The 18,236-nt window shown below is 36.6% G+C and overlaps 1 protein-coding gene across 15 annotated transcripts in view; it reads left to right on the top strand.

Moving 5' to 3' along the window:
* LOC138701991 (nose resistant to fluoxetine protein 6-like) overlaps nucleotides 1–18,236 on the top strand; it is a 1,327,025-nt gene that overhangs the window by 1,198,588 nt on the left and 110,201 nt on the right. The gene's annotated exons all lie outside the window — the stretch shown is intronic.

The raw sequence follows: 18,236 nt of genomic DNA, 5'->3' as shown, positions 1-18,236 counted from the left end.
AAGAAAATATTTTGGGGCCAAGAGGGATGAAGTTACAGGAGAATGGAGAAAGTTACTCAACACAGAACTGCACGCATTGTATTCTTCACCTGACATAATTAGGAACATTAAATCCAAACGTTTGAGATGGGTAGGGCAAGTAGCACGTATGGGCGAATCCAGAAATGCATATAGAGTGTTAGTTGGGAGGCCGGAGGGAAAAAGACCTTTGGGGAGGCCGAGACGTAGGTGGGAAGATAATATTAAAATGGATTTGAGGGAGGTGGGATATGATGATAGAGACTGGATTAATCTTACTCAGGATAGGGACCAATGGCGGGCTTATGTGAGGGCGGCAATGAACCTGCGGGTTCCTTAAAAGCTAGTAAGTAAGTAATAATAATAATGGTAATAGCAATAGTAATGGTAATAGTAATAATAACAATAATAGTAATGGTATTAATAGTAGTAATAATAACAATAACAGTAATATTAATAATAATAGTAATATCCCAGATGACTGGAATAGAGTTACACTTCTGCCAGTACACTAGAAAAGAGATAAAACGCTATGCTAAACGTTGCATATAAAATTATGTCAAAGTTAATTGCGAATAAAATATCTAAGATTGCGGAAAATTTGGTTGGTGAATATCAAGGTGATTTTAGGAAAGGTAAATCTACCAGGAATCAGATATTTATAATTCTGGAAAAATGTTATGAATTTAATGTGGAACTTCATTGACTATTTATCGACTTTAAACAGGCATATGATAGTATTAATAGAAAAGTTCTTCTAGAAACGCTTGTGGAATTCTGTGTACCCAGGAAGCTGATTAAATTAATCCAAATGACATTAACAAATAATAAAGGAAAAGTGATGATTGAAGGAGAAGTTGCTGATGAGTTTGATATCAACCTTGGTGTGAGGCAAGGTGATGCGTTTTCCACAGTATTATTTAATATTGTGTTGGAAAGAGTAATTAAAAAAATTGACATCAATCCTGGGGGCACGATATATAACGGAATGGTTCAAATTTTGGCATATGCTGATGATGTTGTACTGATTAATAGATCCGTGCAAGAATTACAGTCGAGCTTTACCCAACTAGAACAGGAAAGTACTAAAATGTGTTTGAGAGTGAACACTAGTCAAACTAAATATAGGATTGCTAGAAGAGAGAAAGGTAGATGGATAAACTGTAATAACATAACAATTGGAAGGAACAATTTTGAAAGAGTACAGAGCTTTAAATATCTCGGGAGTGTGATAACTGATAATAATATGGTATTGACAGAGGTTAAAGAAAGATTACAGGCGGGAATCAGATGCTATTGGGCCTTACTTTCTTTGTTACGATCTAGGAATCTCTCAAGAAATGGAAAAATATTCAGGCCGGTGATTACATACGCCTCCACAACCTGGGCGTCATTAATAAATGAGGAAAGGAAAATTGCGGCATGGGAAAGGAAAATTCTGAGAAGAATATATGGGTCCAAAATGGAGAATGGAGAATGGAAAATTAGAACTAACAAGGAACTTTGCGAGATATATGGTGAACCGCATATAATGGAGTAATTAGAAGCGCAAGGTTGAGATGGGCCGGCCATGTTGAAGGAAGGGAAGAGGGATCATCACTGAAAAAGATTTATAGAGGGAAGCCGGATGGTAGAAGATGTGTTGGGAGATCTAGGAAGAAATGGATTGAAGGCGTTGGAGAAGATATAAAGCAGATGGGTATAAGGGCATGGAGGAGAAGAACTCAGGACAGAAGAGAATGGGCTTCTATTGCTAGCCCACACCTGTGGAGTAACGGTCAGCGCGTCTGGCCGCGAAACCAGGTGGCCCAGGTTCGAATCCCGGTCGGGGCAAGTTACCTGGTTGAGATTTTCTCCGGGGTTTTCCCTCAACCCAATACGAGCAATACGAGTAACTTTCGGTGTTGGACACCGGACTCATTTCACCGGCATTATCACCTTCATGTCATTCAGACGCTAAATAACCTCAGATGTTGATACAGCGTAGTAAAATAACCCAATAAAATAAAAATTCTATTGCTAGGCAGGCAGTGTTATCACGTGTATGATTGAAAGATCGTTGTCGTCGTCATCATCGTCGTCGTCATCATCATCATCATCATCATCATCATCATCATCATCATCATCATCATCAATCTTCGACCCTGGCATTTTCTGGGAAAGTAATAAGCCCTGACATTTTCGGACAAAGTAATAGCCCCTTCTTCTTCTTCTTCTTCTTCTTCTTCTTCTTCTTCTTCTTCTGCTGAGTATTGGATTTCTTCTTCCTTTGGCTTGTATAGCATCGCTGAATAAAGTAGTCTGTCTGCATCCGTTCTCATGATACGTTCGTACTGTTTTTTTATTAAGATTCTGAAATGTTAATGTTAATACTAAATATATGTAGGTAACTGGTCTCTTAGTCACCGGCATAGCTCACATGGTAGCGCTCGGGAGTGGGTTCGATTCCCCCTTTGACTGATTACCTAATTAGTTTTTTCCGAGGTCTTCCCCTTTTCTTTAGGCGAATGTCAGGTAACCTATGACGAATCCTCGAACGTATCTCGCCAGATCGCTGACAAAAGCGCAAAAATGATCTTTCAATTATACACATGACGACACCACTACAACTCGTAGGCCTACATAAAGGCTACAAGGTTGATGTCCTTTACTATGTCTCAGGAATTACAGAGATTTTCACTTTTGCCAGCGAAATTTCAACTCATTATAGCTCACGCAAGGAACGATTACCGAAAAGCAATGGTGGCGTTGTTGTCTGTTTTGACGTGTGTATGTAGGCACGCCGAGGGGGGAGAGGTTCGATCCGATGGAACTACTGTCTCTTCCAAGAAGATGAACAAATGAGGACATCGCTGTGGAAATAAAGAACGTAGCAAGAGAACAATTCGAAGCTAATTAAACGCGCAACATATGTTTACGAATGAAATAATAATACCGTGCGATACAAGACACGTATTCACATTCAATGGAACAAACTTAAGTCGTAAGGTAACTATCACAACGCAAGAATAATTCTATCGATGTCATTTCTCTTTCGACTGTACTCTTGAATATCATTCAAGTTATCTCGTGACGTTTCCTGTCGCCCGCTCTTCCTTATCGCAGTGTTTCATTCGCATTCCTTCCGTCGGTATTCCGTGCTTGCGAGACCTATACCAATTCCATCTACGCTAAATAACTTAGTAATTGATACAGTGTTGTTAAATAACCAACTAAAAACCGGTCTCTATGCAGTCGTTTCTAACTTCCAGCTCTTGAGTAGCCTTACACAGTTCTTAGAAACATCATTTCCGCTTTAGAGCTCATTCTTACATGCATACTAAAGTATCTGTGCAACAATTATCTTATAGAAATTTAATTGGGTTTCCCTCCGTGCCTTTTTAGATTATTGTTTTCATTGTATCGTGCACAGCTAATTTTTTAAGTTTGTTGGTGACAAAATTAATGTTCTATGCAACTTTAAAGCCAAAATACAAGAATTTATAATTTAAGAATTAATTAATTTTTTATGCGTGGAAAGCAGAAACTCCAGCTATTTGACGGCGCGCCCCAGTTTATTTAATGGTCATGCCATGACTGTTGAACAGAGCATCTGATTACGATAGTTTTACGCATGGATGATCAATGAAATATCTGCAAATAATGAGGTAAAATTCTTGATGAAAACCATCTCTTACACTGTCGGTCCTTGCCCCAAAAACATCTCAAGACTATAAAACATGTCCAAAACAATATTATAGACAATTGAAATACAACTACGACTTATTCGTAGTTAGACTATAACATTGCAATTTATCTTGTTTAGAATCTCATAAATTTGTTGAAAGATAGAGAACGAGAAATGACAAATAGATACCGGAAGTCCTAAGGGGGTGAAAACATTGTGATATTTGTAAAGTTGCTGATGGCGACATTGCTAAGAGTATGTGAAACGAGATATTTCGAAAGGCGCTTCTGAATGTCGAAATGAAAGGAGATACAGGGAGTGAAAGACAAAGGAATAGTTGATTACAAAAATTAGAAGAAGACATAAGAGCTATGGAATTCGGAAGATGATGGGAAAAGGCGCAATATATAGAGAAGATAGAGTTAAATTGTGAGGTAGGAGGCAAATCTCATACTAGTCTCGCAACAAGAGAAAATGAGGTAAGGATAGTGGTATTTGTTATTACGACTATGGTGACAATTGGCAATATACGAAGTGTCACATACGTAATAGTCTCTCTAAGAATACTTTTCTTATTACTTTGTTTAAGAGCCTGTAGCCTACCTTCTTTTTAAAATGGTATTTCGAATGTTCAAAGTGTGATAGGCCTATTCAAAGTGCAAAGAAGTACGGCATATTATTAATAGCTCTACATTCCCCAATTTTTAATTTAGCATGAAATGCTATACCGTATACGAAAGTTGGAAATTAAATAGGGCTTGGGTCAGATGCATTTTATACTCAGTTTTCACAGGCATATTCCCTCCCTGTCGAATAATGTCCAAAGATAATAACTCATTTCCCTCTCGATCACATTTTATTTAGAAATATGAACAGCCCTCTTTCGTACAGATCTAAAGTCTAGTTCTCTTTCGATCATTCCTAACAAACATATTCCAATAAACATGTAAGATCACATTAAATTACGAAGAATTGATTGTATTGCACTTGATATAGGAATTTTAAAGTCCGAAAAAATTTTTAATGGATTAAATTTCACATTTAATTTGAACACTCATCTACTAAAAATAAATTATTGCGATGTACCGAAGTACATATGATATTTTTGTGCAGGAATTTTGCGTTATCATATGATGAAGGATGGGTGGAGCGTATATAATCACTTAGGGCCATATTCATAGACATTCTTAGCGCGGGCTTCCGGTGGATGATCAGCGAACTAACGTTTTTCGTATTCATAAACCAGTGTTAGCGAAATGATATGATATGAATCCTGTACAAGTAATCAGTCGATAGCCGGGACTAATTTAGCACGCTCGTAGCGCGGGCTAGCGAAATGTCTATGCATAGCAGCCTTAGTGATTTAAGATGGCGCTTATTCCGTCGGATCGCGGCCGCTTAGTCACTCGTAATGAGTGCACCTCTGCACATTAGTATATTGGACATTGTGCCACTGTCACACATCTGTGACACAGTGCATGAGGGAAGCTTAAGAGGTGGAGCTTAAACTGAGAGGATTCAATCCGGCATCTGAATTGGAATCCGGTGTTGCTTAGTGGATAGAGCGTCAGCACGTAGAGCTGAAAACCCGGGTTCGCATTCCGGTGCCGGAGAGAATTCTTTTTCGCTCCACCGATTCTTCATCATACTAAAAATAAGATAGCAGTTTCACATGTAGATCATACATTGTTCTTGTTGGCCTCCGAGCTTTGTAAAATGTAAGATGAACTAAGCTACTCCGTCTCGATACTAATAAACTGGCACAGAATTTCATTATCATTGATCTCGCGTAACCTATAGCTTGAAGTCGAAATTTGGCAACAAATCATTCATTGCATTAGAGCAGTTTATGCCATGATTGAAGTAATAAAAATTTTAAGTCAGAAGAGTAATAATGATTTAATATAAGTTAACTATTTTAAATACAGTTTTCAAAAGACACTCAATGGTGGTATACAAAGATGGACATGTACCAGAAAAACTTGTAACATTAATTTGAACGGTTAGAGGCCAGTAGGTCGAAGGATTTAAGTCTAATGACATTTTGTCTTTGGAACCAAGTCTAATACAACCTAGTCCAATTAACAAAAACGTCTAATACTTATTTACTTGCTTATGGCTTGTAAGGAATCCTGATGTTCATTGCCTTCCTCACATAAGCCCGCCATCGGTCCCTATCCTGAACAAGATTAATCCAGTCTCTATCATAATATCCCACCTCCCTCAAATCCATTTTAATATTATTCTCCCATCTACGTCTCGGCCTCCCCAAAGTTCTTATTCCCTCCGGCCTCCCAACTAACACTCCATATGCATTTCTGGATTCGCCCATACGTGCTACATGTCCTGCCCATCTCAAACGTCTGGATTTTATGGTCCTAATTATGTCAGGTGAAGAATACAAAGCGTGCAGTTCTGTGTTGTGTAACTTTCTCCATTCTCCTGTAACTTCATCCCTTTTAGCCCCAAATATTTTCCTAAGAACCTCATTCTCAAGCACCCTCAATCTCTGTTCCTCTCTCAAAGTGAGAGTCCAAGTTTCACAGCCATACAGAACAACCGGTAGTATAATTGTTTTATAAATTATAACTTTCAAATTTTTTGACAGCAGACTAGATGACAAAAGGTACTAATACTACATAGTCTAATTTTCAATGACACAACAGTAACTGTGGATATTATACTAAGTTCATGTGTTAGAAGCGGTCTATTGGATGGGAATTGTGATTTTCTAAGCTTCACTTGTCGGTTAGGTTCACAAATTGTTTCACCCCTCACTCCTGAAGCCAAAGCTTTTATTATGACACTGGTAAGAATGTATTTGTACAAGTGGCTGGCTGTTCTGGAAGAATAATATTTATTCATAAGAGTAGAGTCTCGCAGGAGGAAGCTTGTTGCCAGACACGCTAATCAATGACTCTTTTTAAAGAGCCCGGCGCTTGTATGTTTAAGCAGGTGTGTGTTTGCGTCTGCGTGCACTTAACCGACGCGACGGCACAAATCGCTGTGCTGCAGGCCTCCCTCAAACTGGTTTTCAACCTAGGGATGTGCAAACTTGTACTCATGGCCTGAATTCACCAAGCTTTCAACTTCATTGCATGTTTAGGCCAAATGTGGTGTACAGGAGATTCTAGTTCTATATTGAGAACAGCGAAGAAATAATATTCAAGATTCTTCTATTCTTAATAGATTACAAAACCAACGTAGTCGTTTTTAATCTGTTCTTTGTACAGTAGGAGGAGCATTTAACGTGCAAGCAGGATTGATTCCGTTCATTCGACGCTGCTGTCGTGTACACGAGTACTCGATACACGACAAAGATGTCAGGGAAGAGAACAAGACAGAGCCTAGAATAAAAACTGCAGGTTATTGCTGTAATAGAACATGATGAACAAATAAGTAAAATTGCTAAGCGATGTAATCTAACCTTATATGTTGTATATAGGATAATAAGTGACAGTGAAAAAATAAAACCTTTTGCAGAAGAACTGAAAAACACAGAGGGTAATGTAAAGTAAAGAAAAGAAAATAACAACAAATTAGAGAATAAAATGTTTGAATTGTTCGAACAAAAGGGAAGTGAGGGAATTCCTTTGTCAGGTGAAATGCTGAGTGTGAAAACGTGCGAAATTAGCAATAAGCTTGGTAGTAATACAACATTTAAAGCTAGCAATGGATAGTTAAGAAATTTAAAAGCGCGTCATAGCATTCGCCAGATCTGACTACAAGGCGAACAACGAGTACTGATATATCACCTGTTTCTCAGTTTGTTGTGGACCTTCATCATGAAATATTATGTCGTCAATTAAGTAATGCTCAGACATACTATTGTAATGAAACAGGGCTTAATTGGAAAGCGTTTCCCGACCAAACTCTAGCCTCTGCTTCAGAACGTTCGGCGTCAGGATTCAACCAACAGAAAGAACGAATCACTGTACTGATGTGCTCTAATGCCAGTGGTACCCACAATCTTCCCCGGGAAATCAAAAAGTCCAAGAGCATTTAAGAATGTGAATATTAATAATTTACCTGTAGGTTTGTTATTGTTCACAAAAGAACCCTTGGATGAGTGTAAAGATATTTACAAATTGATTCGTTTGTTCCTGAGGTGTGCTCACATTTACGACAGAATAATTTGTCAGAAGAGACAATATTGGTGATGGATAACGCATCTTGTCATATAAACGTATGCCTGCAGAATAATAATAGTAACATAGTTTGTAGATTTCTACCATCTAACACTACTTCCTTAATACAGTCCTTAGACCAAGGCGTAATAGAGAGTGTGAAGCGTCGATATCGCAAACTATTTTATTCAGTGCATGATAAGAGAGGATTCAAATGGAAATGTCCGTGAGTTCTTAAAGAAATACTCCATAAAAGATGCAATTGATAACATTGCAAATGCTTGGAATGATGTATTCAGGGAAACTATAAAGAGTAGTTGGTTTAAATTAATACCCAATTAATAGCTAAGTTGACTGTAAGGTGTCTTATAATTATTTTGTCACGAAATAGCCAAAGTGATTGAACAAGTGTTTATGGAAATATATTTGTTATTTATTCATTTGTGTGTTTAAATTACGAAAATATTATGTTTATGTTTTATTCTGTTTAAAGATATCTATATTTTATTTATAGAAGGAATTTGGTTTTTCTTATGACACCTATAAAAGAATAAATTGTTTTGGTATTATATATTTAGCTACATGCTAATAATAATAATAATAATAATAATAATAATAATAATAATAATAATAATAATAATAATAATAATAAAACGGGTTCATTGTAATACGGAACAGGTTCGTTTTAATAGTTTTCCTATGTCCCTCTTTATTGTACTTACAATAACATCTAAACGAATGCAGGGTTCTTGCTGCGCGAAGTACATCGTCTCAGGCGAACTTAATGTTTGCAAGGTACCTATTCCTTTAAATTGGAGTCGTACTGTATCACAATATCTGTGACATTCATTTGTGTCCGGACTTCTATTTTGTGGTATGTCCCAGTCTTGAAACTATTGAGCTTCTCAAATAATTAATTTCTAGTAAAGGTAACTTTTTTTAAGCATTCGTTTAAAATCTGTATCTGACAACCATATTTCAAGACCGGTACAACTAATACCTTTCCGGTATAGTATTTTTAAAGGAATTATTTAACAAATATACAGAGCGTTCGACAAAAAAAAAAATCCATTTCGCTCAGGTGAATATTGTCGGTTACCAATTGAACACGATTACGGAGGAAATAATGCGTACATTTTCCCTGGATCGAGCGTGGAAAGGTTTTGTGTTGCGTAGTGTGGACAGATAATACAGGTGAAAGGACGTCAAGGTTAGAGGATTAGTATACAGCTGATTTCCATTCAGCGCAGTTCAGTTTAGTTCGTGCCAATGCAGTACACATTATAACAGCGAATCTTCTTTATGCTACGTATATTACGAAAAATATCATGCAAATGTGTCATTGTTTTATTTCCAGCTTTTAACACTTCAAGGACTTATTATAAAGTAAGCGAATAAATTTCATCTGTAATGTAATGTAATGTATAACTCGAGAGATTTTATTTCCGAATGCTCACACGCTGAATCACCACTAAACAGGTTGTTTATAGGTGTACACCCGATAGCAAAATTCTGTTTTTTCTGTGGGAACCTCAAGTGTAGTCTTCTTCTCGTATCACTTTATCGTCAAAAATAATTTGAAAGCCAGGCAGTGTCATCCGGAGTATTTTTGTTAAACGATTATTGAAAACATCTGTAAAGGACTGTGTGCATAATATAACCTTGTTTGGAAAGGAGAAAAGACAGAAATAGAAATTAATTTCAGTAGTAAACCATTAATGGCTCTTTGCCAATTCAGTGACATGAGAATCTAATAAACAGCTAGTAAAATGTTTAGAGTTACTGTCAGTTTCAAGTATTGTCTTTGGTAAGTAGTAAAAAAATATAATAAATGAGTATTGCATTGTACGAATAATTGTTTTCTGTGAATTTGTATAAAACTAAATACAGGGCTCCTACAAAAGACATTTCCGGTTTCGAACACATGTAATTTACATTCTCTCAATCTGAGGTGCATGAAAAAAGTAACAATGGAAAGAGAAACTCAAAAAGTTTAGTTCCATACCTTAAAGATGTTCAATATGTCCCCCCTTGGTAACTTGGCACACATCAAGCCTATAGTCAAGTTCCACGTAGGTACGCTGATTTTCCGGCCCCCAGATTCTGAGGTTATGTCTATTCACCTTACCAGAAAGATGAAAAGTGACGTCGTCAGAAAACACCACGGAACGAATAAATTCATTATCGTTTTAAATTAAAGTCTTCATACTTGTGCAGAAATTTCTTCGTAGCACTCTCCTTTGGTTTTAGGGCTTACAGCAACTGCAGTCGGTACAGATGAAATCGCAACCTCTTGCGAAGAATTTTGTCTTAAAATAAGTAGGCCTATACCATTTACGGATTATAGACGCACTGGGTGGATCTGCACCAAACTTTGTTCGGTAATGCCGTTGCACATTAATAACCGACTGGTTCACATGAAAATTAAAGCACACAAAAAGCTTTTCTATCCTATATTGCAGCCATTTTGCCTCAGCAATGAAAAAATTTGTTTATATGCGCTATTATGACGCACTGTTACCAACTAGGGAAACAATGTTGCCACAACTAAACTTTTTTGAATTTGTCTTTCCATTGGTGCTATTTTCATGCACCTCAGATTCATAGAACGTAAATGACATGTGTTCGAAACTGGAAAGGTCTTTTGTAGAAGCCCTGTATTTGCTACGAAATTAAATAATGTAATTTTAAATTTAAATGAGATATTTTATTTTTTTAAACGATTCCTCAGCAAAGCAGAAAACGAAAGTTTATCCTTGTATTTTAAATATGAGTGCACGCAAAATGATTTAAATTTCTGTATTTTGAGTGATTAATTAAAGAAATAAACTGTAGCCTTAATGACAACATAATAATTAACAACGTGATGAAAACCGACTCTTTAACTACTTTCTTTTGTTAAGTCATTCTGTTAGCATATGAACTTAGTGAAAGGACCTTTGTATCTCCTTGTACTACATAGGTACAACTTATATGACTATGTAGTAGGCCTAGATACGTAAAAGCACCCAAACCAGATAAAGGACCACTTTTCTAGCTCCTAGCACATTGTGCTAGTTAAAGGAATGAGAACTGTGTCTTACACGTGTTACGGATTTTATTTTATTTTGTTAGTTTAATTCTATTGAAATTAATGTAGCATAGTGAGTAACTTATAGAAATTATTTGAATTTGATCACAATAAAGGAGAATTTCTCGACCGAGCTGATTATTTCTTGTAGCAGAAGGTAATTGCAAAGGACAATATTATTGATCTTATTTGTCGAGAGATTCGATTACGAGAACAGTGCTATCTTCAGTTCATGTAGCGAATATGATTTCAGAAGGATATTAGATTCGTTTGTTGGGAACGTAACGAGACATTTGACAATCCTTTTCGAACGTAAACTAGATCAACACACGCCATAATTCACGTGACGTAAAAAACCCAGACATAGAAATATACCCTTACTTGCAGCCAATCCCACGGCAAATTTTCATATTCATCTCCCCAACTAGGCCTACAATCTCATTATAGAGCGTCGTTAAATAAATAAATACACAAATAAATAAATGAATGAATAAATAAATAAGTAAACAAACAGACACACAGACAGACAGACAAACATCACAGGACATCACATTAACAACGGATAAACTTCCTGGCTTAGGAAGGATTCCAATTTACGACTGATTTTCACGTGTAGCCTATATAAAGTTGGGCCTTAAATATAAGGTACACTTCAGTTTATTCTAACATAATTATTTTGTAAAATTATTACGTTATTATTATATTACTAATAAATTGCTTTGTGTGGAGTATGGCATTGCATGGAACAGAATAATGGACATTACGACGAAGTGAAAAGAAACGACTAAAATAATTTGAAATGTGAATGTTAAATGTTATGTTTTTATTGTGGGACAGTCTTGATAAACGATGTTTTCTAACCGTCCCCAAGAATAGAAATCAAAAGGATTCAAGTCAGGAGATAGTGCTGGCCATGCCACAGAACCGCATTTCCCAATCCATCGCCCAGCGAAGAGCTAATTGCCTGTATCACGTGCCACCAAAGAGAAATGAGCTGGGCAACCATCCTGCAGAAGCCACATTACTACTCTTGTTGCCAGTGGTACGTCCTACAAAAGTTGGTTGAGGATGTTCTTCAGGAAGTCAGCATACATGACACTATTCAGAGCACCTTCAAAGAAATAAGGTCCAATCATTCGGTGACCGGAGATGCCACACTAGACATTGACTCTCCACCTATGCTGGTTGTCCACTTCTCTCAACTAGAGAGGTCTGACTTGAGACCAGTAGTCACCATTATGGATATTGACATCGCCATTTCTCTTGAGTGTCGCTTCATCTGTACAAAGAATACGGCGATGAAACCGACAGATTTTACCTGACAACTTTATTTTTGGGGACGATTAAAAAACATCATTTATCAAGACTGTCCCACAATAAGAGATGACATAAAACAGCGAATCCGGGAGACCTGCCAGTCACTTGACCACGCCGAAGTGTTACGAATCACTGACAGTGTTAGAAGCAGAGTACGGGTGTGTGCTACTCAGAACGGCAGACAGTTTGAACATTTATAAAAATTAATGGCATTGCCCAGTCTTTCAGTAAAAGTCAACATTAATTGTCTTGTTTACATTTTCGTCTTTTAACATTTCTCAATATTGATGGCATTATCTTTTTGTACGTTTTCTCATTGAAAGAGTAGGAATTGGTAAAAACGTTTCCTATTAAAGTTGTTTGTTTTGAAGAGCTCTATCAAATGTTACCTTATTTGATCCGGACTGCCATTTGAAATTTTAGAGTGATACGCCACTGACCCTACTTCCTGTTAGAGCTGATTAATGAAATCAAGCTCAAGTGAAAGTTCATATGTGGTTTAATGATAAATATTTTTGTCTCGAAAATTTTAATGCACTAGATTCCGAAATAAATTACTTGCGTGTGGTCCGAATCACCCATTGTCTTTTCGTACGTTTTCTCATTGAAAGAATAGGAATTAATAAAAACGTTCCCTATGAAAGTTATTTGTTTTGAAGAGCTCTATCAAATGGTACCCTGTTTGACCCATACTCCCATTTGAAATTTCAAAGTGATACGCCACTGACCGTACTTCCTGTTAGAGCTGATTGATGAAATTGAGCTCAAGTGAAAGTTCACATGTAGTTTAGTAATAAATATGTTTTTCTCGAATATTTTAATGCATTAGTTTCCGAAATAAATGACTGTTACGGGTGGTCTGAATCACTCTGTATATCAGATGATAGATAATATTAAGATATATTATGGATCTTATGCGAAGACTAAGAGAAAGGCGGAAAATAGGGATATTGAGGAATGTGGGTTTGCAGTTAAAGACCTGCCCTTGGACAGAAATCTATTAATTAGATATAAATTAGATATACATTTTATTTGTAACCATATTTCACTAATATTTTTAGTATTATAGTTATGTAAACAATGTTTTAGGACAAACTTACAAAACTAAAATGGAAATAACTCCGTATAAGAACGATTACAATCTACTATATATACAGGATTTATAAAATTACTTCACAATGCATATAAATAATGGGACAAATTATTATCTGCGAGTATAATAAATAAACTTATTGATAAATAACATTTGTCTATCTTATGGGAAAAGAAAATATATTTCGGGGGCATATGCCTATTCAATTTCTTTGAAACATGTTAACAAAATTAAAGTCGAATAGAAATGAAACTTCTATTTGAGTTCAGAGAATGAAAATCGGGAACTTTTAGATTCACAACTTCTGAAAGTACGTAGAGAATCCTCTAACAAGTAAGATTATGCTTAGTAAACTTATCAACGAAACCAATACTGCTGTCATATGAAGAAAATTACTATGTCTACTGGAGACGTTTTTGTTTCTCCCAAATCCCGTTTTTTTCCGAGCGTAGACTTTTTTGTTTTTCCTTTGGACTGAGAATTGTCTGTTTATCCACTATTTAGGCATGCCTGTCATATTTTATGGGGCAGAATCGGTTTCAGAAAACATGTCGGAATTAAATGTTTGTATCCTGTGATCCACAGCCCGTATAAAATGTATGAAATACGAAGTAAATCGCTCTGTGTAGTAGTGGGTTGAATTTCAAAGAATATAATGGTGAAACCAGCCCATATGCACCTAGGTCACTATATGGATCCATTCTGCTACTTCCTCAGCAGCTCCTCAGTGACATCATTCGAGCCATCCAAGACGCTGAACCATAGATGTCCAATTACTCGTACGAGGTAACCCCTGGCTTAAGCAACCCGCAGCGCAAATTCTTTAAGGTCGTTTTTTTCTATTTTATATGGAATGTTATTGACCTTAGCAGAGCATGCTTGACGTGCAATATCTCCTAGTTCTATAGGCGTTTGGACACCCATGCTCTGGACGAACTTGAGGATGCTCGGAAGCGGAATGGTGCTGATGATGGCCGATCATTTCGGGTCAGAAATTTCCCAGCACAGATCCTCTTATTTTGCAAGAATGATACACTGATATGTTCTGTAATTTCGTTTTATAAATTTCTTCTTCGAATGGCAGGAAACCTGTTGTACTGTGTAATGGCCCTGATCTAATACACTTTAAAGACAAAAACTTATACCAATTTCTGTATGCTGCCATTTAGCGAATACAAAAGAAATGACGTTACAGCCCTGATAGAATTGCATTGGAGTAATAGCTTGCAACAGGGCCATGCCATACAATATTTTAAGAATATGCCAGTGATGTCATAAATTTTTTTGGACTTTTAATATAATAATGTTATTATGAAAATAAATTAAACTGCCAAATATGACCGCCATATCATTAATATTTTAGTCATACGAATGACTGAAAAATGGGTGGCAGTTACACGCTATCCGTAATTTGAAATATTCTAGACACCCTATATGAAGTGTCATCGAAACTAAAGAGACGCCATTGTAAACTTGAGCAACCATAGTTTAATACCTTAAAGACTAATTCGAATAATATTAAGGGAATGTTCATAAAAACACCTCATTGAAAAAAAAAAAAGTTTTATATTCGAATGCACCAATTTAAATTAATGCGAATTTCATTGGTATTGAAGAACATCTTATTCTTAATCCATCTCTCAAGTTTTATGACATAACCTCAAAAAACCTATGAGTAATTAATTTAATAAAATTATTAATTTTTGTTCCGACGGTTGAAAATCGCTTGCTATGTGTGACGGTCGCAGCGCTCGCGAGACTTCATAACGATGAGTAATCTCAAACGTCCGTCTCCCTGACCTTGATCGCGCAACATACTGTACGACGGGAGAGCCTAGGCCTACCTGCTGAGCTCCTTTATTCCGGCGAGTTGTTTTTTTATTAAAAAAGTAGCATGATATTTAAGTTAGCATTCTGAAATTTTCACAGTGGAATCAATATATCCTAAAGAATTAAACACATGTTTTTTCGTCTCTAAAAATGAATTGCATTTTGCGTTCTATATTATTTTAAATTATTTTACGGCGGGTAACTACTTAAAAAATTATATATTTTTTCATTTTGAGGGAATTTATAAACAAGGCTCTCCTCTTTCGAATTGCATTGAAATCACTTTTCCATCTTCTTTTACATAGTAAGAACACTTCAATGAATGAAACCATGTTCTTTACTAAACCAATATTTTAAATGCTGATTGCTGCCAAACTATGAAAGATATAAATATAATATCGCGTGAAATTCATATTTAGAACATACAAAATAACCTACTACAATATTTGTAACGTTTGAGACATCATGATTCAAAAGCATACTTTTTTGCATGGAATGACCCAACTATACTTCCATATAGCAGTCGTTACCAAGATTTCATTTTCGACAGTGGAGATCTTAGCAATTGTTCCTTTTATATGTTGCCATTTTATAAAATGGGAATGACCAGTCTGATATATATGTGATTTGGGCTAATGGTAATCTCTAAGTCAGTTCTTCTACTTCAGTTACACATACAGCTTTCAGTAGTGCAAAGAATTCACGACTTAGTGGCTGAAATTTATTACTGGCGTGCGGAGGTATGATGACAAGGTAACGTGATGCTCTCGACAATAAAACTGGCAGCAGCCTGAAGACTGGGATAAGTGATTGTCGGTCATCAGGAGGACTGTGTCATTCGCTATTATTGTATATAGCCAGTGAAATGCCTGGGAAAGTTGATGAAAGGGTCAGCATTTGTGAAACTGATATAAAGATACTATAGCCACAATGCAACTAGGAACATCTTTGAGAACATCAAGCATTATCTTTCGTGGAAAGATTGTGACTGACGTTGCAGAGAAACCAACCTTTTGGATGTTCTAGAGGTCTATCCTTTCAACTCTTGTCAAAGCTCTGTCCGTATTCACCAAATGCAGCATGTTTTTCCGAAGTATATTACATAATCGATTAACAATTTGTGATAAATACATGTTCAATGCATGATCTTCTCTACGCCCTTTTGAATTTTACTTAATCGTTACTTCTAGAATTTAATTTCTTAGGTATTCATGTTAGGCTTACACATTTTCGTTTTTCCGTTAGTAGTTAGATTTAATATGTTGTTAAAAAATTCGTACAATAGCCACGGTGCTAATATAGAGAGTGAAAAACTGGAACATTGATGTTTCTTAAAACATAGCAGCAGCACATGTGTTGGCGTTATTAGATCTGTTTTCGTTTATTTCCGAATGCTTAAGTTGAGCTATTGCCATTTCAACAATAAGATACAGTAGCCATAGAATTTTGCTAATCCGGCCATTCATTGCACAGATGGGAGCCGGATTAGCGAGAGTGCCGAGTTACCGAGAGTGCTTAAAAATGTCATTTAATGCAATGTTATAAGCTGCGCCAATCACTCCACCTGCACTTGTACTAGAACATTCCACACGTGGCTGCGTGAGCCGCGTGGCAGGCACGTGTATAAATATATTATAAAATGTATATATGTGCATAAGTAATCCAGTATAATACATGGTACTACAAATTTCCCATAAAATTGTTACAGCAGAAGTGATAATAGTAGGAGAATGCCGGATAATTGAGAGGCCGGATTACTGATGGCCGGATTAGCGAAAGTCTAGTGTATTCGTTCAATAGAATGTCGACGTTATAACTTATGAGTAATGAACACATCTTTTAATCAGACATACGATATAAATCCACTGAAAAAATACCGTTTGTTCGTTTCAAAACTTCCAGATCTGCAGTGGGACACGATTTTGAGGAAAAACACCTCGATTTAGTTTTCGAGGGGTTCGTTCAAAATCATTTCTGGTTGAATTTTCTGTTCCACTCCTTCATTCCTCAGCCCACTTTCGAAATATCGTTTTAAAAGGACTGATAAACCCTATCCGTCTACCAAAAAAATAAAAAATCTGTCCATCCGTTTCTGAGATAGAGCCAGAAACGCTTCATTTAATGAATAACAATAATACGATGGATTAAAAATGAATACAAGCCATTTATAACAAGTGGCAATAGAAACAGAATCACAACAATAATTCACGGACTCTGATAAATAATACCCAAAGATCCTACAAACGCAATATGACCCTAACAATTCCGCGACAACAAAACTTCAGCCATACCAGTTAAACAACAGACTTGTTTTCTAGTACACACAGTAATAACACAGTAGATTTCACTGCTTTGGGGTAACGTTTAGAAAGTCTCACTGTGAAACCAGCGGGTCCGGATTCAAATCCTGGTTAGGACAAGTTACCTGAGTGTGTGTTTTCCGAGGTTTTCCCTCAACCAATTGGAGAATAATTGATGGGTAACTTTCGGCGTTGGATCTCGGACTCATTTTGCCATCATTTCTTCAAACTTCATTAGGCCTATCATTATCACCATAGCACGATGCAGCGTGCTGTATGTAGCCTATTCGTACAAGACAAATATCACTCATAGAACAGGAATGGTAGCCACCGGCGTAGCTCAGTTGGGTGAGACACTTGCCAGCTAACCCGGAGTTACGTTTGGGCGTGGGTTCTATTCCCTCTTAGGTTAATTACCTGGTTGGGTATTTCCCGAGCTTTTCCCTAACCCTAAGGCGAATGTCAGGTAATCTATGGGGATTCCTCCACCTCATCTCGCCAAATACCATCTCGCTATCACCAATCTAATCGACGCAGTAGTTGACACAACGTCGTTAAACAACTAAAAACAAAGAACAGGAATGGTAAGCACAATAAGCCTCAGGCTGAGGTGCAAACCTTCGAGCCCCTCCTTCGCAAAAAAAAAAAAAATAGTACAGTATCTTCATAATAAGATGTAATATCAACTAAACTTTATTCATTAATTAATTCGTAATGTGATGAAGTTTGTTGGAATAACGTCTATTGGAGTGTGTTTTAGGTGGGTTAGTAAAAGACCTAAGTCCTTTAAACAACCAAAGGCTGTCAATACTTA

This window comes from Periplaneta americana, chromosome 1, assembly GCF_040183065.1.
Source record: "Periplaneta americana isolate PAMFEO1 chromosome 1, P.americana_PAMFEO1_priV1, whole genome shotgun sequence".
NCBI classification, from domain to species: domain Eukaryota; kingdom Metazoa; phylum Arthropoda; class Insecta; order Blattodea; family Blattidae; genus Periplaneta; species Periplaneta americana.
The sequence above is the reverse complement of the archived record's forward strand: the minus strand, read 5'-3'. Positions and strand labels throughout refer to the sequence as shown.